At 38.7% G+C, this 22,392-nt stretch overlaps 1 long non-coding RNA gene across 1 annotated transcript; it reads left to right on the forward strand.

Moving 5' to 3' along the window:
* The first annotated feature begins 20,036 nt into the window (after nt 1–20,036).
* Nucleotides 20,037–22,179, forward strand: LOC110868676. The gene is made up of 2 exons (XR_002552640.2): nt 20,037–21,747; nt 21,831–22,179. It is a non-coding gene; the product is annotated as an uncharacterized LOC110868676 (long non-coding RNA).
* The last annotated feature ends 213 nt before the right edge of the window (nt 22,180–22,392 follow it).

Genomic DNA, 22,392 nt, shown 5'->3' on the forward strand with positions numbered 1-22,392 from the left:
TTGCGAGTGGATTGAAGGGTTTGGAATAGATGGTTCTAAGTTCATTGGTAGTGGTGTTTCAAGAGAGCGATTAAAAATAGTTTCATTAACAGGCTTAATAGTATTATGGCTTGCCATTATAGAATCTAACTCTTCCTGAGATGGTAACTTTTCAATTTGCCTAGAACTTTCCCCTAATTTCTATTTCCTTGGGCTTGGGTTTCTCGAGAGGTAAAGCATCGAATTCTATAGGTTCTTCTATATCTGGTATATACCTATTGAAATCTCTGGAAACTTCTACTCTTACTGGATAGAGATTTAAATTCTGAAGGGCCTCAGACAAGTTACTCATGCTGTTTAGCAAAAATAGACATAGTCAGAATTCATAAAATTTATAGAAAACTTTTTTTAAATATTAGTTCCTACTGGGTACTATTGAAATTTATATCATACGAGGTTTTATTTGAAAATTTTATGATTTTCTTAATAAGACTTCTAGACTGTAGATAATAAAGGTACTAATACTTGAGTCAAATTATTTAAGAATTTGTATGACTTACTACATTGACTAGCATACAAAGATCTGCTCATACTGTACACAATTAGTCAGATAAATAAACAAATAATCACAAAATAGCAATTAATGGAAATTAAGTATTTTCTAAATACTTAATTGGCTTAAATCAGTGGCTTGAGAAGTGGCTCTGATACCACCTTATTTCTGTCACGGCCCCCGACCCGGTTTGACCCGTTTCAGGAGCCGCGGGACAGAAATCCTGCGGTATTTTAATTTAGGCGACAGCGGAAGTCTTTTAAAACAGGATCTTTAGTATTTAAAACTGCTCATTACATAATTTAGGGATAAAACCCAGTAATTTACAATAATGTGATTTCCATGGAAATCTTTATTTTTAAAACATGTTCCTTTATTTATTTACACTGAGCCACTTTTCTAAGCTGGTAGTGCTTCCTGGCACTTTTCTTTGCTCACAACAGATTACCTGAAACATGTTTGAAAAAGGTTTTGTCAGCGGGGAAATACTGAGTGAGTTCATTCAGTTTTTAGGAAATGACCCATAGTTATAAATTACAGCATAAGAGCGATTACAATGGTTTACATCTTTATCTTTATCTGGATTTCTGCCACAATGGTGACAAGTCACAATGGTGACGATGGTCATACCACTATTAGGTTAATGAACTCTAATAGTGACGTTTCTCCCTAGTAGGTCAATGAACCTAACTGGGAGAAATAGTAATGTGCACAATACCCCACTAACCAATAAATCAAGATATCCACGACTTAGTCCCTGTAATTATAACACTTTGAAAATAATTTGGAGTATTGTAAAACAGTTGATAAAAAGAAGAATGACTCACATTGCAGATTTAACGAGCAGTGTATAAGCCTACTGATTAGCCTTGATTATTTCTAATTTAACAATAATGCACACAAAACAGGATTAGTGATCAATACAGCAGTTACGATAATTTCCCGAGATCAAATACTCGCAATGAATGACCAAGTGCAATACTTCAACTCATTTATCAAAATGACAAACGACAAAGTATAGTACTTCAACTCATTATCGAATTATCGACAACGACAAAGTACAATGCTTCAACTCATTATCGAATTTATCGACAACGACAAAGCATAGCCCAATGTGGGCGGCACTTAAACATTCTTTGGATATATTGATCGCTCGGAAACTGAATCGTAATAGCGATCGAGTAATTACCCTGTTATTGCGGCAGAATTTCGAGATTATGTGGGTTTTTGTAGTATTTCGACGATATCTGAGTGTACAAATTGAATTTTACCGTCGAACCAACGCAGGAAATCAAGTGCCAAACTCCTCTATTTATACTGGAAATTTGACACCGTCGCGTAGCGCGAGGGGGTACCCCTATAGGCGTCGCGCTACGCGAGTGACCACCCTACTTTCATAGAGTAGCCCTTCATGCATGTAGGCTTGCTGTGTCGACAATTTTTAAATTTTCGAATTTTATAATTAGTTATGAGGATAATCGTTGGCTAGGGTTTATCCCCCCTGAGTTTTAGGGGCCCTGATCCTGATTCTGATTGTTCTGGAAATTCTAGGGTTAGTGCAGAATTACTTGGGTTTCTCAATTAGGGTTTTCTTAATAGATAATTAACATCCTAATTAGGGATTTTAGTGACAGTTGTTACAAGGAGTCCCACTGCCCCCTCTGTGCCGCTGAAGGTACTTGGACGACAGTCCATGAAGTTCTTAAAGGTGCAAACTTGCTGCTGCGCTGGTTGACCTATTGTGTACGAGTAGGGAAAAGTTTAAATACGAGGGCTAGTTTAGGAGTGTAGGATCTAAAGATCCTAGCGTAAATTGTGACTACAGGATATACTACCTGCTTGAGCAGCTGCAAGTGCCGCAGCAACTTGAGCTTGAACGAGAGCCTCTAGCTGGGCTTGAGTCATGTTGATTCGTCCAGACATGATCTTCATGGCAAAAGTAACGTAAGTGAGAGTGGTTCGCGAGTAGGTCGATGACAGAAAAGTGTAAGCACGTAGGTATTCTCGTGTAATAAAGTCATGTGTATCTAAGCGTAATGCGAGCAAAGTTCTAAGCAGTTCTAGCAAACAGGCAATAAACATAAACCTTATTACCTAGGATGTCGAGTCTTGCACGTGGAGCGAAGCGTCGTTGTGGATCATTGAGAGCACTGTTCTGGTTATAGTCTGGTTTTAATAAAAACGTTTTCCCATATTAAAACCAAGTTCTCTATAACCAATGGCTCTGATACCAATCTATCACACCCCCAAAATCCCACACGCGGAGTACCACCGCTTGGGAGCGTGACTGACCAGGATCAAGCCATCAATCATATCAAACATAGCATTTAATAATAAAAATAGAAAGAGTAATTCATCACGACATGATTGATGTTTCAAAAACCAAACTTTGTTTAAGTAGCGGAAGCATAATAATGAAAACCCAAATAAGTTATAAGTTCAAATATCGTTCACAATCCGTATCCCACAACGACCTGCTCCTCCCTGTGCAAGCTCCATAATGTACCTAAGGTCCTGCAAGGCATGCAGCAGATAATCAACAACTAGTTGAGCGAGTTCACAGAAGGTAAGTTCATAACAGTAATGCGTAAGTTCATCTAATGGGGGCTTCCCATGCATGTAGGTACTAATGGTGGGGGTTTCCCATGTCTTGTATATATATAATACTAGTGGGGGATTCCCACGTTTATCTTTACTAATGGGGGCTTCCCAATATGGTACTTACTAGACTATTTGCAACCATGTGTTCTTCTTAATCCGAGAACAGGAATACGTACAAGGTCACGTAGGATTTACGTGAGTGCCCTTCCCCGAGGACAGTGGTACGCGTGGGGTTTACGTAGGATTTACGTAAGTGTCCTTCCGACCCGGAAGACAATAGCGGGTATTAGGTTACGTAGGATTTACGTAAGTGTACTCCTGACCCGGGAGACAATGGTAGATACTAGTTTACGTAGGTTTTACGTAAGTGTCCTGGCTATCCTGAGGACGATGGTCTATAGTCTAGTGATTGCGTAAGTACGAGTAATCATTCCATATCTAACATTCCAACCCAATTCCCAACCCGGGAATCCCATGCCTTGGCTGTGTGAACTCACCTTGGTTTGCTCGGCAGATACACAGAAAGTACAGGTAAGCTAGTAAGTGGTCAACCACGTCCTATCATGGTTATTATACAAGTCAGGTTTTGACTCAAGTAATGCACGTATGAACCACGTATGTTAACACGTTACAAGCACGTATAGATCATGTCAACAGTTTATAATCGAAGCAAATCCATTCAACTTGTGCAAACAATTATCAGCCCAAAAGTACTCGGCCCAAAAATATAACTCGTAAGTGCACTTGTGCGATCCGACTAGTATTGTGCGATCGGACAAGTCCAGCCCAAAAACCACCCGGTCCAAACAACAAAACAGGCCATAAGCCCAATAGTGTGTGCACGTGCATGTGGTCTCGAGTCGAGATCTCGAGTCGCAATAGGAGGTTTCGAGTCACAACAGGGGCGGTCTCGAGTCGCAAAGGGACTCGCAACTGTGGTTTCGGCTTGTCATGGTCCGGTTTCGAGTCGCAATGGGACTCGCAACCGTGGTCTCGGCTCGTGCTGCTGTGTCGGTGTGAGGTCCCGAGTCGCAACTGGACTCGCAACCACGGTCTCGACTCGCAACTGTGTTAAGTTTATCAAATTGTAACAGATTTCCATGTTTCATGCAATCAGTTTCGTGGTTTCCAAACTTGCACAAAATCAATCAATAACTAACAGTTTCCACCCATGTGTTATTCGATCAAATCAAGCAAATTCCCACTAAATCACATGAACCCTAATCAATCATATGAACAATATTCAACAATTCACATGAACATATATCATAATATTCAATCCGAACCATCTAGCACATCGACTGATTTCAAGCATTACCGATTACCGTTTAGTTTATATCATGCAATCCGATTTCATAATCATGTAACCGATTTAACAAGAATATTATCATTAACATCAACATCATCAAATACCATCTGAATCAAATACATGGCAGCCGATTATCAATTCACATGAACATCACTCAATGTATACAAGTGGGCCGATTATTAGTACACAATTCATTTAACAACATAAACAGTCAATCATGAAACAATTATAAGCACACTAACCGGTTAATGATGGCAAGAGAGTGATCCGAACAAGAATGTTCCTTGGTGCCGTCGGGTTTCAAGCAAACGAGAGAGAGAGAGAGAAGTCTAGGGTTTCTTGTGTGAGAATGATTTTGCCAAAGTGTGTAAAGGTTACTAACACCCTAGTGTTATGTGTGTAAGGTATGTGGGCCGAACCCATACATGGGCCGCCCTTATGGTCCGATCACAAAAGAATGCGGCCCCCTCTAATGGGCTTGTGCGGTTGTGTGAGAGTTGTGTGGTTGGTTCATGTTGTGCGGTTTGAGTGATATAAACACATAATGCAAAGCATTCACGTAACATGTGACACATATACACATAATAACGTAACATTCACATAAAATTCGCTTTCATAAAAGTCACATATCGTACACACACGTTACATCAAAGTACAAGGATTGGTTTGGAAATACGAGTTGTCACATTTATTGTACATGTCTTGAAAATTAGTCCCAAGTTTATCCTAGGGACAACTTGTCCAAGTTTTAGGAGAACTTTTGTCTGAGTTTTTGGTGTAGAATTGGTTTGTCCGAGGTTTAGTCCCTAGCCTATATATATGTGTGTATTGTGTAGATTAGGGCAACTCTTGTAGTTTGGTGCACCTCTCCCACTCGTTCAGCCTCCTAGTGTGAATTCTAGAGAGAGAGACTATGTGTTAGTGAGAGAAAGCTAGGGTTTAGATCTTTGTGATCTAAACCAGCTTGTAGATGATGTATACTCCTTTGGTTTGTGTAATCTGTGATGACTGATTCATCAATAAAGAGATTCATCTTCTACATATTTCTATCTTGTTCTTCATATTTTGTTCTTCATGTCTTGAATCAAGTGCAATGTTTGATGTTCGTCATCGATCCGGTGCCTTCACAGTGGTATCAGAGCTATGGTTACCGATTCAGAATGGTCTAACCGCCTTCTGAATCACCATTGCTCTTGATTTGATGTTTGTTTCCGCCAAACATCTTGAAGACTTGAAGATTTTGTAGGTCCCTAAATCGGAGGATCAATTTTCACCACAAAATCCTTGTTTATAACAAACAAAGTTAAGTGTGCGAAATCCACTTAACTAAGCCAAATCGAACATAGAACAAAGTAAAGACAGTGGTTAACCAAAGAAACACAATCGTTTGATTAACTGGATGAGAATGCACAACTGATACAAACACAGTTTACACCAAGTGACCTTCAGGGTATTCTCTCATCTCTTTCACACAGAAACTGAGCGGGGTATTTATACTAGACACAGACACCCACTTGACGAAACACAAATAACTCGACGAAACAACTTTTGGGCCAAACATTGGGCCTGAAGAAGCCCACAGGCGACGAAACAGGCCAAGGCCACTAAAGAAATGACAAAACACAATTGTGTTTCGTCATATGTCTTCACATATTCACAATTTCCCACATAAGACAAATTAGGTGACATCATCATGACATCACTAAGGTGATGTCATGGTGATGTGTCGGCGGGAAAGGCCGCGGCTCTCCGTGCTTCGCGTGTCGAACTCTGGGGTGCACGACGGAGGAATGTCGTGACGTCGGGCTTGAGCCGGACCTAACCGTGTCGAAACCAAGTTGTACCGAGCCGAGTCGAACCGAGCCGAGTCGCGTCCACACAAAGTGTATCAACAAACTCCCCCTTGGACGCTACTCGTGATGGTTCGTCTTCTGTGATTGTTCGTCTTCTGTATCTTTCATGTCGGAGGATCTTCAAAGTCTTCACGCGTCGTAAGAAGAAAGTGTATCAACAAACTCCATTTTCATTTAGGAAGTGTGTTAACAAACTCCCCCTTAGATTGAACTCTCCATTGAGTCATGCTCGTGAATCTTTTGACTTGTCAAATCTTCAGATCCTTGTGGTGTTGATGAGGGGTCATCGGCAACTCTATCATCATTATCTTTTGAGTGCCTCCACATCGTGTCTTCATTCCAAAGCTTGTCATCGAACATGTTCTCCTCGCCTTTAGCATCTGCACATGCAAGAAATCTAAACGCATAATGAGAACAACCGCTTGGAATATAGTTTCCATAAACAAACGACACATGTGAGATCAAATCTCAATCAAACACCGACCGACAACAGTTTGAAAGTGTAAAAATATTCAGATTTAATCCTTTAACTTTCAAAACTTGTTAACTTCGACTGTTTATGAAGATGCAATTGTTTTCCGGCTTACGATCAGGATTTTGGGTAGGATAGACTCGAGTTCCAACATCGGTCAATCAAAAATAAACTAGAAATAATTTTTTTTTTTGGATTTTATAAAGTTTATATTAAAACACACCTAAACTCTTTTTGGAATTTTTCAATTTTCAAATGTAAAGACGGAAAACAATAAATAAATATATACAAAGATGCAAAAACTAAAAGCAATAAATAAATATTTACAGATATTCTTTTTGCGAGTTTCGAGGGTAAGAGAATCATATCAGTGTACGGTTATCCCAAAACGCTCTTTTTGTTCAATTAGTTAACATTTAGATAAGCATCCTATAACAATTATCGGTATTGTTGTCCACATAAGCTCAACTTATCAAATGTAATCATGGCGAGGGGATACGATTAGCTATGATTTATACTTACCGACCGGTGTTCATCCACACACGACACATTCCCGTATCAAGGTATGCACGAGGGTTCATCTTACCGGTGAGTATACTGATTATCATCTGTTTAACCGTATATGATGTGAGATTCTCACTTATTTTGATTGAAAAACAAGCCCTATGTGATAGAATCACTTATTGATGAGGAACTTGATTTTCAGATGCATGAAGGGCACGAGAGCAAGTCCGTGAACAGGTCAGTACTTTCGTACAACAGAGAGACGAACTTGACTCCCGGATAAATGTGATATATTATCACTTATTTTGTTGGACATGTGATTGTTAATCACTTATTGAGGTCGAATGCAATATGTACACGTATGTATAGTATCATGGAAGATCTAGACTTGCGTCCCCGTTATTTTTCGGTAAAAGATACAACCATGATACCCAGATGATAAGCAGCATAAAGACCGAATATCTCAGAACCTCGGCAATCTATCAAATGAAATTTCGGTACTAAGACCATATGCCAATGAATGGTTCCCACCTGGTCTTCAGTCGATTAAGATTTATATCACCCTGCACATTTTAAAATGATTGTGAGCCTACCGATACATCTTATATAGAGCTGCTTATCATTTTTCATTTTAGGTTTAAAGAGGTTTGGATAGACCACTGATGTACTATCATTTTCTCTTTTGCTCGCCAGGAAGCTCATTTTTTATTTTCTATTGTTTTTGTGTTTTTGAAATTTTTCGATGTTTTTGGATTTTTCAAATTTGGATTTACTCCCCCTAAAATCAACAAACTATGATAAATTAAGAAAACACAAACAAATATTTACAAAAATGATTTTCCGATGTCGGATTAACTCATGTTTTACCTCAATGCCGTTTACCAAAATTAATTTTAATCATAATTGATTTATCGAATTTTGGAAAAATCAGTTGGCATGTCGGTAATCGGTGTTGACCATGACAACATTGACGAGTTTCATAGTGAAACAATCACGTGTGAGGCGATATTCGAGTTCAACGTGTCAGGTCAAAGAGTGATGTACGAGAGGATAATAACTCATAAAGCAGCTTAAATATCGACAAGTAAAGGAGAGATTAGAAATTCAAAACCGTAATCCTGCAACTTCTTCGAGCATTGCCAGGAATCTGAGCGCTCTCCCAACTGGATATCCACCCGGTGTGGATTTCAAAGTCGATTTTTGTAGCTACTGAGAAATCTCTTGACAGCAACAAGGTCATAAACCTCCGGGTCCGGCTGGTCTTCCACATTGCACCAGCGAAGGTCTTTGTCTTTCTCTTTGAAAAGTAGTGTGCGGTTGTTCAATCCATGCCAAGGCATCCGCACACCCGGTTGGTTTGTTCAACAAACACATTTTCTTCAATTACACCGCGAGGAAATGTACACTGCACGTTCATTTTGTTGATTTTGAACATCAGACGTGCTGCAGGTGCGTACATTTTGATTTGAATCTATCCCGGGGACCCGATCAAAGCCTTTAGCAATCACACTTTGAAATGATTTTTCATTTTGTCGAAGTTATCAAATTCTTACAACAGACAACTCTGTTTCCCTTTTCTTCTTCTTTTTCTCTCCAGCAAAGGCAACAATTTCTTCTGTCGCCTATCTTGTGCAAGGACGCTCCACTATCAACAATCCTATGACTATCGATAGTTCCTCCTGGAACTTCCTGCACACTCACTCAGAGATTAGTTGGAGAGGGGGACCCAAGCCTTCATAGACTTGGGTTGCCCCTGAGAATCAAGAAATGTAATTTCAATCTCTTGATGATTTGGAAATTTCACGCCTCCCCTTGAACCTTCACCCATTTTAGGTTTCCAAGTTTGTTTTTGTTTACCAGATTGTGTATTATGTACAGTTTCTGGTTTTAATGGTTGTGACAAACTAGGTTTCCTTTTAACCATTTTGACTTCATATTTTAAAGCCTTTTCAACAGCTTTGACGTTTTGACGTCGTTGTTTTGTTTCTTGTTCTTTAACAGTTCGGTTATCATGTTTTGGTGAAACAGGACGACGTTGTGAGTGACCTTGTTCAGAAGGGGTTCTTTCAACAAAATTTGGTTTGGGCGAGTTTGTGCAGTCTTTAATGATGTGCCCAAACTTCCCACATTTAAAACACGTTCTCCTTTCAACAAACTTAGGAGAATTTGATCGACTAGCAGATGTCGAACCTGTAAAACCTGAGGTACTTGCTCTTTCATCACACCCGTTTGTGTGTTGGGTGTAATTGTTATCGCTGTTACGTTTCAAAATCTTGACTTGTTGAACAAAATTGGTGTTTGATTTGTTTTCAAAAGTCTCAATTTTATCCGTACCATTTGATGCTACAAATTTAACATCTTTTGCTTTCTTCTTGCAACGAGCTCCTTTTGATTCAACCTTAGCCTTTGGCTTTGGAGCTCGTTGTTGTTGTTTACCCTTAAAAGCAATCGGTTGTTGCTTTGTCGGTGATTTCTGTTTTCCAAATTGTTTTCTGATTTCAGCTTTTGGAATTGGGTCACATTGAGTTACAATGACTCCTGGAATTGTCTTTCCCAAAAACTGGTTTGTAGTATCTTCAAACACTTTGTCAATCAAAGATTGATTAACGTTTTTGATTGGAAAATCTTTGTCTGAATAAATTTTACTATCACCGACTAAAGTATACAACAAGTTATTGCTCTTAACAGCAGACACACATTCCTTGTCATCTTTGACATCCTTGACAGGATCTATCACTTGCTTGGCAACAGGTTGCACGGCAGGAGTAGGAGGATCACAAAGAATATGATTCTCAATTGGAATTTCTACTCCTTTCGTCTCATCAAGTGATTCATCCTTGTCACTTACATCTGATTCATCATCTGAAGAATCATAGTCCTCAATGGTTGGAGGACTTTGATTTGAAGCACATGATGACTTTTTTTTGTTATCAGATGAGCCCTCCGATGAATTGTCCGGTTTGAACCCTAGGCCAGTAGTAACTTCCTCATAATCAAGAGGCACACTGGGTTCATACCGAGGCATATCCTCTTCATCGGGCATTTTGGTATAGTTGTGTCTCAAAGGGGGTGGACACGCCTTATACACTACGCCTTTCACATTACCTTTCAGTTTTTGAACGTCTATGATGTGATCGAGCACAAATCGGGAGTTAGAATAACTCTCCAATTTTTGCTTGATAGCATCATGCTCACATTTGGCAATGGCTAGTTGCTTTTTGGTTTCCTCAACAATGTTTATGTACTCATTTATGCTCACTTGTTTATGATAAACCACTTTGTTAACTTCGGACACGCTTTTCTTTAATGTTTCGATTACAGATCTAAATTCCTTTTCGTTCCGAATTAAAGCCATATTTGCCTCTTTGCACTTAGACAGCTCAATAACCAAACTTTGATTATGACTATGAACCGTTTTCGATTCACGTTTCAAATCAGCACATTTAAGTTTCATATCAGCACAATCACTACAGATGCTAGGAGTTTCAGATTTTACCTGACTTGTAGAAGCTGTGACATTAGCCATAAAGGCAATCTGAGAAGAGAAAGATCCATCTTCAGTGAGAATCTTCTCCATTTCTTTCGATGTAGCATCAGCTTTCTTGATCAAGTCAGATTTTTGACTTTTTGTCTCCTTGGCATCATCCGACAAACTATCAGTTTCAGAATCCATTCCCTCCTTGATGTCCGATTCTAAACTGTAATCACTCACACCTGAGCCATCTTTATCAGTACTAGTACTGCCACTATATCCTGAACCGTCATCATTTCTCGAAGATTCACCATTGTTGACATTCTTGATGATTTTAGCATAAAACACAGTTCCTCCTTGATCTCCACCCCCACATTGTACAGACCAGTCACACCTTTCATCAGTTTGATTTGAGTTGGACGTGGATGTAACTGTTTGATTTCTGAAAGGATTCTGGTTGCCCTTTTGAGGTTGAGCTTGAGATGGTTTTGGAATATAGGCATTTGGATCAAAAGGTCTTCCAAATGTTTGTGGTTCGACTTGTGGTTGTGACGGAACAGGAATATAAGCCCTCGGATCGAACTGAGGTTGAGTAGTACTAACTTGAGGTGGAGGTTGGGGTGTTGGAATAGGAATATAAGCCCTCGGATCAAAAACCGGTGTAGGAGCTGAATGTGGAAACGGAAAGAAGCTCGACATTGGATTGTTATTTGTGAGTAATTACTTGAAACACCAAATGCGAAACCCAAATGAACGACAAGGCCCAAACCACCTTCCACGAAAAATTAAAAATAGTTGGGCTGGAAGTTGTCTATTAAGAATAACGGATATGGGCTGATAACTGATGGAACCCAAGAGAAAGAAAGAAAAAAAAACAATCCACTTTAAATTGTTGAGCCTACACGAAGAATATAGGCCCAAATCACCACAAAAATAAATCTGAGAGTCCCAAAAAGAATTAGTTAAATTCTTCTCATTCTCTTTAACCTCAACAATGAAGATTGACTTTCAATATAATCTGACACTTGCCACTAAAATTAATTTTATTGGACCTCAAAGCTCAAACACTTGATAATAGATTTCTTATGCAGTCAAATCAAATCATATGATAACTCAGCAAGTTCAGTAATCACATGGGCTAGAGATTCTATGGCATACACCTGAAAATTACACTTAAATCAAACTGTTAAACCACTTTGACAACCCTTCTGTTTAAATTTACAAGGGTTTCGACGAAACAGTTTTATAATTTAAACTTTGACTTTAACGAAACAGGTTAAGTTATGGTTGAATGACGAAACCCAAGTCCAACACTTATTCACTAAACATTAGCGAAACAGATTGTATGACAAGTGAAGGTTCAACGAAACAAAAGCAAATTTAATTTTGAAAATTCGCCCAACAGTTGACGAAAGGAAATCCCACAAAGTGACGAAATAGATATTTCTTTGTTTTCATTGACTTTTCAAAGCAAAATGGAAATTTCTTTCAAAGCAAAATGGAAATTTCTTTGTTTTCGTTGACTTCCCACAATTGTGTGTTTTAAATATTGACGAAATGGAAATTTCTTTGTTTTCATTGACTATTAGTTTAATTGTTATGGGCTTTCAAGTTAACGAAACAAAATCCAAACAAAGGCCTTGACGAAACAGAAAATTTTTGAGGCCCAATTGACGAAATGAATTATAAGCCCAAGAGACAAGCCCAATTCACAACAATGTTCGACGAAACAAGAGGATTCTGTTTCCTCAAACACACTTTGGCGAATCAAATTCGTGTTTCGTTGAGTTTCTATTTCGTCAAAAAGTTGTCAGTGGGTTGGTAAACTTTTCAACCCTTATCCTGTTCTGACACACAACAGACACCCTTTCGGCTAAAGCATACTTGTTTCACCAAACAAGTATGGTGAACAATATTATAATCAGTTAACACACCCCAATGCACAAACAACTTTCTAAACTAATCTTAAGGATCAAAAAGTCCACTTTTGAAGAACACCATGAAGATTATATGGATATATGAAGAACACAGTGAACTTTTGAAGTTTCCGGTGAACCGAAAAACTTTCGGAACTCACTGTTTTGCTAGATAGTGTTTAATAAAAACCTATTTATAACATGTAACCATCAATTAAACAAGGTTTTTAACATAACACCAAGCAAAAACACAAACTTAAACCCGATTTTCAGAAGTTTTTCAGAAAATATGAATTTTTTTTTTAAGAACAAGAATCTGAAAAACACAAGAACACACTTGTTTCAAACACGACAATGTTTGGTTTTAAACAAGGATTAGAAGCCAAAGCTCTGATACCACTTGTAGGTCCCTAAATCAGAGGATCGATTTTCACCACAAAATCCTTGTTTATAACAAACAAAGTTAAGTGTGCGGAATCCACTTAACTAAGCCAAATCGAACATTGAACAAAGTAAAGACAGTGGTTAACCAAAGAAACACAATCGTTTGATTAACTGGATGAGAATGCACAACTGATACAAACACAGTTTACACCAAGTGACCTTTAGGGTATTCTCTCATCTCTTTCACACAGAAACTGAGCGGGGTATTTATACTAGACACAGACACCCACTTGACGAAACACAAATAACTCGACGAAACAACTTTTGGGCCAAACATTGGGCCTGAAGAAGCCCACAGGCGACGAAACAGGCCAAGGCCACTAAAGAAATGACGAAACACAATTGTGTTTCGTCATATGTCTTCACATATTCACAATTTCCCACATAAGACAAAATAGGTGACATCATCATGACATCACTAAGGTGATGTCATGGTGATGTGTCGGCGGGAAAGGCCGCGGCTCTCCGTGCTTCGCGTGTCGAACTCTGGGGTGCACGACGGAGGAATGTCGTGACGTCGGGCTTGAGCCGGACCTAACCGTGTCGAAACCAAGTCGTACCGAGCCGAGTCGAACCGAGCCGAGTCGCGTCCACACAAAGTGTATCAACAGATTTTGGAGAAAAGTTGAAGAAAATGAAGCTGTTCGTGGTTGTTTTGTTCTCCAAGTTGTTGCAGATATGAGGTTTAATCCAAAAATTGCTCTGTCCGAGTTTTTCTTAGTGTTAAACTTGTCTGAGTTTTTAAAACTCTGTGTTTGTTGTTTCCGGGGTTTTTGGTGAACTAGTGTGAAGTCACACTAGGGAGAAAGTCCGGAGACTTGTTTCTTCTAAGCTTCAGCTTGACTGAGTTTTCATTTAACTGTCCGAGCTTCAACCATTTAACATGTCTGAGTTTTTCTTTACTGAGAATTCTTGACTGTCCGAAGTTTATCTCCTTATATTGTTCGAACTTTTAGTGGTTCCAACTCAGTATTTAGAGTAAAAAGGTCGGACTTTGAGTTCTTTCCGAGTATATATGGTCCGAGTCTCCTTTTGTGGTCCGAAGTTTGTCCGGATTACATCAAGTCCGAGTTTTATCTAGTCAAAGTTTTAAACAGTTCTGAGTTCATGTTGATGGTCTGACTTTTAATCAGTTCAGCTTTGTTCCGTCTTTTAAACAGTTAAATGAAGTCCGAGCTTTTTAAACAGATCCACGTTGTCCGGCCTTTGAAATCTGTTAAGACTCCGAGTTTTAGCAGGTCCGTCTTTTAAAATAGTATTATTCCGAGTTTTGCAGTTTAAATGAGTCCGAGTTTTTCTTCACTTTTGTTGGTTTGTCTCCGAGTTTTGTCACATGATATTTTTCCGAGTTTTGATATCGTTTATATGGTCCGAGTTTTGTTTTTAAAACAGTCACCCCATCCGTCCGAGTTTTGACCTGTGAACAGTGTTTTTGTCCGAGTTTCTCAGTTTTGTTCCGAGTTATCTTTCATATTCAAAGGTTCCGAGTTTTGATACATGACATTGTGTCCGAGTATTAAAGCTTTATTTTGATCGTTCCGTGTATTGACATAAGATAGATGGTCAGAGGTTTAAAGTGTCTGTTCCGAGTTTCAGAAGATCTGAGTTTCATAGTCCGACCTTTAACAGCAAAGTGTCTATTCCGAGTTTCCGAGCTTTTACAGCAAAGTGTCTGTCCGAGTTTCTGGTCCGACTTTTTATGTAGTTCCTGTCCGAGTTTTTTTTTAATTTTCTAAGGACCAACTTGCGAGTATTGTTTACAATATCCGAGTTTTGTCAAGATTGTTCTGAGTTTTTTAAACTGTCAGTTTTTTAGAGTTTTTGTTTTGTCCGAGTTTTGCTTATTCAAGCCTCCGAGTTTTAACAGTCTCCCCGTCTCTGATTCCGATTTTTGATTACCTCTGTGTCTCCGAGTTTGATTCCGAGCTTTTAAACATACAGTTCATTTGTTATGTCCGAGTTTCTTTACGGCATTTTGAGTTTAAACAGTCGCACTCTGGTGACCTATCGGAAATTGGTGGTGAATCAAGATGTCAAGATAGAGGGTGTCGGCCTTGGTGATGACTGGAATTCGTTTCCAATTCGTTGAAGTTATACAGTGGTTCAGGTGGTTGTTCAGAGGCGCCTAGGTATGGGTATTTATCAGTGATTTACGGTTGTGCGGTTCGGTTAAGTTTTATAGCAGAACGTCGATATGGAGATGTGTCGGCTAGGTATTTTTGTTGTGAATGGCGGTTGCTGGAACACTTATTTTCCGGTCAACGGAATTATTGTAGATGTTGTCTGATAGCAGATGATGTTGGCGGCTGTAAAGTGTCCGCTAGGGTTTTGGCAGGTTTGTGTTTGCATGGGCTAGGGTTGAGATGCATACATGATTGGGCCGATGGTGCATTGTCCACATAAATTCCACATTCATGTGTACATGATTGTGTAATCATTCTCTTGGGCCCACTTGCTAAATGTGGGTGATAGGTGCGAAGATTTTTTATTGGTCCTTGATTACGTTTTCATCTGGTGTCAAGGTATGGGGATTACTTTGTGATCTGTATTGCATTGTTATCGAATTTATGGGTTTTTCGGAATTCTTTGCTTGTTCTGAATCTCTTTGTACTCTAAGTACTATTCCGATGATCTGATTTGAGGTTTCAAGAGCTTTCGGGTTTTACGAGTTCCGAATTTTCTAGAATTCCGGGTTACCTGGGGTACCGGATTTATAGCTAAGTTTAGAAGCTTGTGTAGTTCGGAAGTTTCAAGTTGTGCATGTTCCGAGTTTTTCTAGTTATTCCGGGTTACCTGGGGTACCGGATAACTAGCTTAGAGTCAGAGTTATGCGTAGTTTGAAGACTTGAAGTCGGTTTCGGATTATCGAAAAGTTTTATGGTATTTATGCTGTTCGGATCAAGTGAGGAGGTGAAGAGAATAAGACGTGCTTGGATTTTTGTATTGTTTACAAAGAAAAAGGGGGAGTAAAAATTTTGAAGTTCCTGTTTTCTTTGTAAATCAAAAGCTCGTGGTGCTACATCGAAACAAGTTCATGTACACTATCTTTGAGATTAACTTAGTGTTAATCTTACCGATGGCGAAGTGTAACATGAAGCAAGTTAGAGCTAGTGTATGATTGAGTTATGTCAAGTTTGTTAGAGGTTCAATCAAGTGTTGACGTGATGAAGCAAATTGTTCGTTTGGCAAGTAGTTGAAGGTCATCCCTTTATCGTATCGTATGCCGGTTAGAGTAGAGAAGATTAGTCTTCTTGGTACCTCTTCTAAGTTGGTGACTGATCGGATTCTCGAAATAGGGGTTCTTACATTGAGGGGGAGATCAGAGACGAAAGTCATCGGGTAATTGGTGGATTCGTGAAGATAGGAGATTGATTCATGAAGATTCGTGACGAGATGAGATCATACATGAAGGGTTGAAGACTTTTGATCAAGATGGTGGATGTACTTTTACAAAGTTCAGTTTGTTATTAATTTATCGAACTGAACTTCATGTCTTTGCGAAATTTGAAGTGTTCAAGGCTGGGCATTGGAAATCCAATGTTTCTTTCTGCTACCGGTTAGGTTTGAAGATTAATGTATCGAGCGATATTCTTACATGTGGTTGTAGGTCGGTTCGCGTTAATTTGATTCGGGAGTAGTTTGAGGGGGAGGATCTACAGTGTTTGATGTTGGATTCTTCGGGTTTCTCAAAGCGGCCTTAAGTGATCGTCAGCAAGTCTTTGATTAGAAGGGTTGAAGATCACAGTGCTCTACCAGAAAGATCAAGTCTCAGCCAAAGTTGAAAGCTGACATGATATCTTCGGTCAAGGTGGGAGTCTGTAAGTGCAGTATCCGATAATTGAAGATTATCTATGCCATACAGAACTGATGCAACAGTTAAGGGGGAGACTGTAAGTGCAGTTCCTGCCGGGTAACTGTCGCTTATCAGTTCTGGTCAACCAAAGCAGAAGTCCAAGTTAAAGTCAACCATAACGAAGAATTCAAGACCACATGAAGACCATGCATTGATCAAGGGGGAGTTGTTAATGCACTTTGGGTGAAAAGTGCATGCCTTCCAATTGTTAGGGTCTTTATTGTACATGTCTTGAAAATTAGTCCCAAGTTTATCCTAGGGACAACTTGTCCAAGTTTTAGGAGAACTTTTGTCTGAGTTTTTGGTGTAGAATTGGTTTGTCCGAGGTTTAGTCCCTAGCCTATATATATGTGTGTATTGTGTAGATTAGGGCAACTCTTGTAGCTTGGTGCACCTTTCCCACTCGTTCAGCCTCCTGGTGTGAATTCTAGAGAGAGAGACTATGTGTTAGTGAGAGAAAGCTAGGGTTTAGATCTTTGTGATCTAAACCAGCTTGTAGATGATGTATACTCCTTTGGTTTGTGTAATCTGTGATGACTGATTCATCAATAAAGAGATTCATCTTCTACATATTTCTATCTTGTTCTTCATATTTTGTTCTTCATGTCTTGAATCAAGTGCAATGTTTGATGTTCGTCATCGATCCAGTGCCTTCACATTTTTGTAAGCTGAAACTATTTGCACACCAATATGCTGCCTATTTACACACTTAGTGTTTATATACGTCGCGTATAGAGCTATACCCATCAGAATTTTGTTTGGTTATTTTGGTGTATTTGTGTTATAAATTATCTCCCGGTTCCAAAGTTAAATCGCTTAAGATATATAACCGTTAATGTTACACCATTGATATTATATACCGTTAAAATTTTTTGAAAAAACATATAAACGGTTCGAATATATTATATTGTTATCGTTTATATTAAATTATGATACCACGTTTAATGCATACTATAAACGTTTAAATATCATACCGTCAATTATTTTTAAATACTCGTGTACGGTTCGAATATATTATACCGTTTAAATTAAAACACTATACCAAGTATGGGTGCGGTTCGAATACTATAAAGTTAAATATTTTACAGTTAAATATTTTGAAATGTATCCGGGTACGGTTCGAATATATTATATCATTTCAATACTATTCCGTTTAAATTAAATTATTATACCAAGTCTCGGTGCGATTCGAATATTATACCATTTAATATTTTTACCGTTAATTTTATGAAATTACTCCGTATGGTTCAAATACATTCTACCGTGTTTCCATACTATACCGTTTAAATTAAAATTTATTACCAGACTTAAATTTTTATAACGTTAATTATTTTGAAATACCGGGGTACGGTTCGAATATATTACACCGTTTCCATACTATACCGTTTAAATTAAAATACCTGTTTCAATACTATATGATATATACAGTATAAGTTGGACATATACAGCATAAGTTTGTACATACATAACGAAAGATGTAATAGAACTAAATACTAAATACATCGCAGAAGATAAAATACTATGGCAGCGGATCCTACTGCTACTGGCATGCTGCAGCCGGAATGAAGTCTTGTGGAGGTAACCCCTCACGTTGTCGACGATCATGCGCCTCCTTAACTAACCGCTCCATCACATACGTCAGCCTGTCAATGTTGTGACGTAGCTGCTAATACGCCGCGTGTGAGGGGGCAGGACCGGACCCAACATACCGTGGGAACTAAAGCGCCTCAGGTGGTCCACGCAGCTTTGGTGGTTCCAGGATGTACATCTCCGGCTCATGCTCTGCCACCTGCTACGGCATGGCTGTGGGATCTACTTGGTCGAACTGTGTCGGCAGCTACTTTGGCACGAAGGGCCGACTGTCTGCACCCTTAAACGCTTTCCGTCAGGTGGGAACTTTTCGATAATCTTCATTCTGCAACCTCTTCGGATGTATCGCCGGGCGTAAAATTGGGTCACTCTCCGGGTGATAGCTAAACGAAAGGGCTATCACAATGACGTAGGCGCCGCCATATAATAATCCGCGCTCATGTCGATGATATGCGGAGGCGAAGTATTACGCCAACCCGTGTGTGAGAGCTCACGATCTCTTGTACATGAGGCAATAAAGGTAAAAAAGGTCACTATTCGTACACCACTCCCGGCTCTTGTTTCGAGTGGTGTGCGAGAGCGCACAACCTCTTTGCTACAATGTAAAAAATGTTCAGCTTCACAATTGGTCTTTTAAAGATTATCTGCCCAAGTTTAATATATTACACCCTTTTAACACGGTTTCAAAATAACTAATCTTTGAGCTTCTACCAAAGAAACGTACTTTCGAAGCTATACCAATGGTACTTTCGAACCTATACCAATGGTACTTTCGAACCTATACAATGGATCCAATTCTCTTACTAGATCTACTTTATCAAAGGTTCAATCCGGAAAACGCAAGCTTCTACCAAAGAAACGTATTTTAGAACCTATACCAATGCTACATCTTATTAATTGCCTCATGCACACATTTGCTTATTTTTGAAACCTGAACACAAACTTCCTCCTGTTTATCATATCAACAAGTTCATTTCTATAAAATCCCTGATAGAAATGAAGACCCAAGCCTTTATTTTATTGGTGTCTCAAATATCCCGTTTTCTCACAGGATCAACTATATGTCGCATTGTCAAGAGTAAAAAGTTGAGCTGGTGGTCAAGTTAGTTATACTAGATAAAGATGGAAATGTTACAAATAAAACAACCAATGTGATCTACAAGGAAATACTTACTGAAATTTAATGATTTGTTTCTTCCAATGTATTAGTGTTTTACACGATTTTAATTTTCCACAAATAAATTTATTTTCATTTGTTGAAACCGTGTTTAACACGGGTAATAGCCTAGTAGTCTAATATAACAACAAATTACCAAACTTGAAAAGGAAGGAAGTAAAGCATTTCTGCAACACGTAATGCAAAAGGAATAGTTCAAAAAGATATATTCCACGGCCAAACAAAAGAATATTTAAGTTTCCAAGAATATCAATAATTTCTTAATAGTTTCATTAAGCATTTATGTCTATATAAACGCATGTTATATCTTGCATACACCCACAGCAAACACTCGACCAAACCTAATTACAACTTCATTTCTGTACCCTTCATCTTCACCCCCAAATGGCACATACTTACAAGAACAAAACTGACCTTGCTACCATTGGGAAAGAAGCGTTTGATGTCATAGATTCTCGTGGGCGTCAGTACTCGAAGCAGCACGTGTCTCACTATCAGTACCAACCCCAGCAGGCTTATGTTGTTCGGGAACAAGTGTATGCTGCCCCTTATGTGGTTCAGCAACAAGTATATGCTGCCCCAGTGAGTAAGAGAGTGATAACATGTGACGATGCTGCTAAGATGTACGGTGGGACTTTGTTTGTGGAGTATCCGAAAAGGAAGCCTGCTGGTAAAGGTTTCTTTTATTTCTAGTTCTAGCTAGCTAGCTATATATATCCTATATGTATATACATCTTGGATCCATCCCTTGCCAGTAATTGGTTTTACGTGGATGTGCCAAGATTGTTAAAATCAATCACCTTATGATATATAATAATATTACTGGTGGCTGTATTAACATGTTTGTGTCATCTTTTTTCGTGCCAAGACCTCAGTGTCTTTGTTTCGATTGTATCACTTATCGCATAAGGCAGGATGAAATGATTATATTAGACTTAGGAAAACCAAAACGAACGAAAGTCCCCAAAAACAGTTTATATGGGGACTTGGCTGGCTAAATAAAATCAACATAGAAAAAAAGTTTTTTCTTCATTGCATATATAAAACAATAACCCATAACCCAATTGTCTAGTGGTATCGTGTTTGCCTTCACAAAAATTGTATAAGTTTAAATTCTTGCACATACAACATTATGTAGCTAGTATTTAGGTAGAAAAAGTTGTTAAAAATATATAAAGTAGTAAATAAATTATGAAATTTAAATTTCAATACTTGAAAGTACATATGAACTTATTTTTTATAGTCGAAAACTTACAACTAACAAAAAAAATGTATATCACAACTTTATATTAGTGACTAATTTAATAAATGTGACTATATATATATATAGGGGAGCGTTAAAATGAAAACTATTTTCAGTTGTAAGAACTATAAGAACCACTCTCCACCAATCATATTCTTCCAACAAAAAGGGTAGTTTAGTCATTTACCCCAAATGTCAATCTCTACCTCTCTCCACATTTAAAACCACATGCTTTTTAAAATTGTCAGATTTATTTAAAACCTTCGTTTGTCTCTCTCTCTCCTCATTTGAAACTCACCCCTCACTCAAATCTTCATCCTCTCTCAAAGAACTCTTCATCATCTTCATCAAATTCCGGCGACATCACCACCCCCGCCATTCTGAATCAAACCCCAACCCGCAATACAAAACACAAAATATTCTTTATAAAGGGTGAAGAAATTAAAATTAAGAAATTGAGAAAGGTGTTGAAGAACAAGCACGCATCTTGAACATGACGACATGCTCATAGGTGGCCTGGCCATGATCTTTGATCAAAACCCACCATACCTACAAATCCTTTTCAACACCCACCTATCTTTTAACCTGATACATCAATTTCTCTACATCTTTTCATATATTTTGTGATAAAGTTGATGTCTTTTGTTGAATTTAGTTGACCCTTTTTGTTTGGGATGGAGGGTATGATGAAAAAAGGTGTTAATGTTGAAGATGACGATGTTGATGGTGACGACGGCAGCCGGTCGACGCCGGAGCTGCACCGGCGATGACTGCAGTAGAGGTGAGTGTGTTTGGTTCAACTTCGGCTTAGATTTCGTGCTCAGATTCTGATTCTGATGTGGTTTGAGTTTTGTTTCGGGTTAGGTTCGGGTTCACTTCAGATTTTGTCAGGTTTTTGGCTTGGTTTCGGGTCTCGGTCAAAGCTGGTCAGCCGCGGTTCGGGTGTGGTTCGGGTCTCGGTCAAAGCTGGTCAGCCGCGGTTCGGGTGTGGTTTCGGGTCTCGGTCAAAGCTGGTCTCACTTCACCGACGGTCAACAGCAGTCAACCACGGTCAAAACCAGACCTGGTAACAATTTAAACAATGCGAAAATCTTGTTTATATAGTTATAGATTTTTAGTTATACGCGACGCGAGCTCGAACTGACTGGATTAGAAATTTGTTATGTTTTGACATTTCGACGAAAACTATATATATTGATAATTGTGATTGGTTTATTGTTGTATTTTAAAAAAATAAATCAACACTTAGTTGTCGGGATTGTCGAAAAACAGAGGAAACATTGCCCGATTTTCGAAAAATCCGTTATACAAAACATTTATACTTCCAACATCGGTTTTGGGGGTGGCCCGACGGTGTTCGCGGCGGTGGTGTTGGAGGTGGTGGCTGTCTAAAAACTTTATGTAAAAACTTTTTAACGTAAAACGT

This window comes from Helianthus annuus, chromosome 17 (genome assembly GCF_002127325.2).
Source record: "Helianthus annuus cultivar XRQ/B chromosome 17, HanXRQr2.0-SUNRISE, whole genome shotgun sequence".
In the NCBI taxonomy this organism is placed as follows: domain Eukaryota; kingdom Viridiplantae; phylum Streptophyta; class Magnoliopsida; order Asterales; family Asteraceae; genus Helianthus; species Helianthus annuus.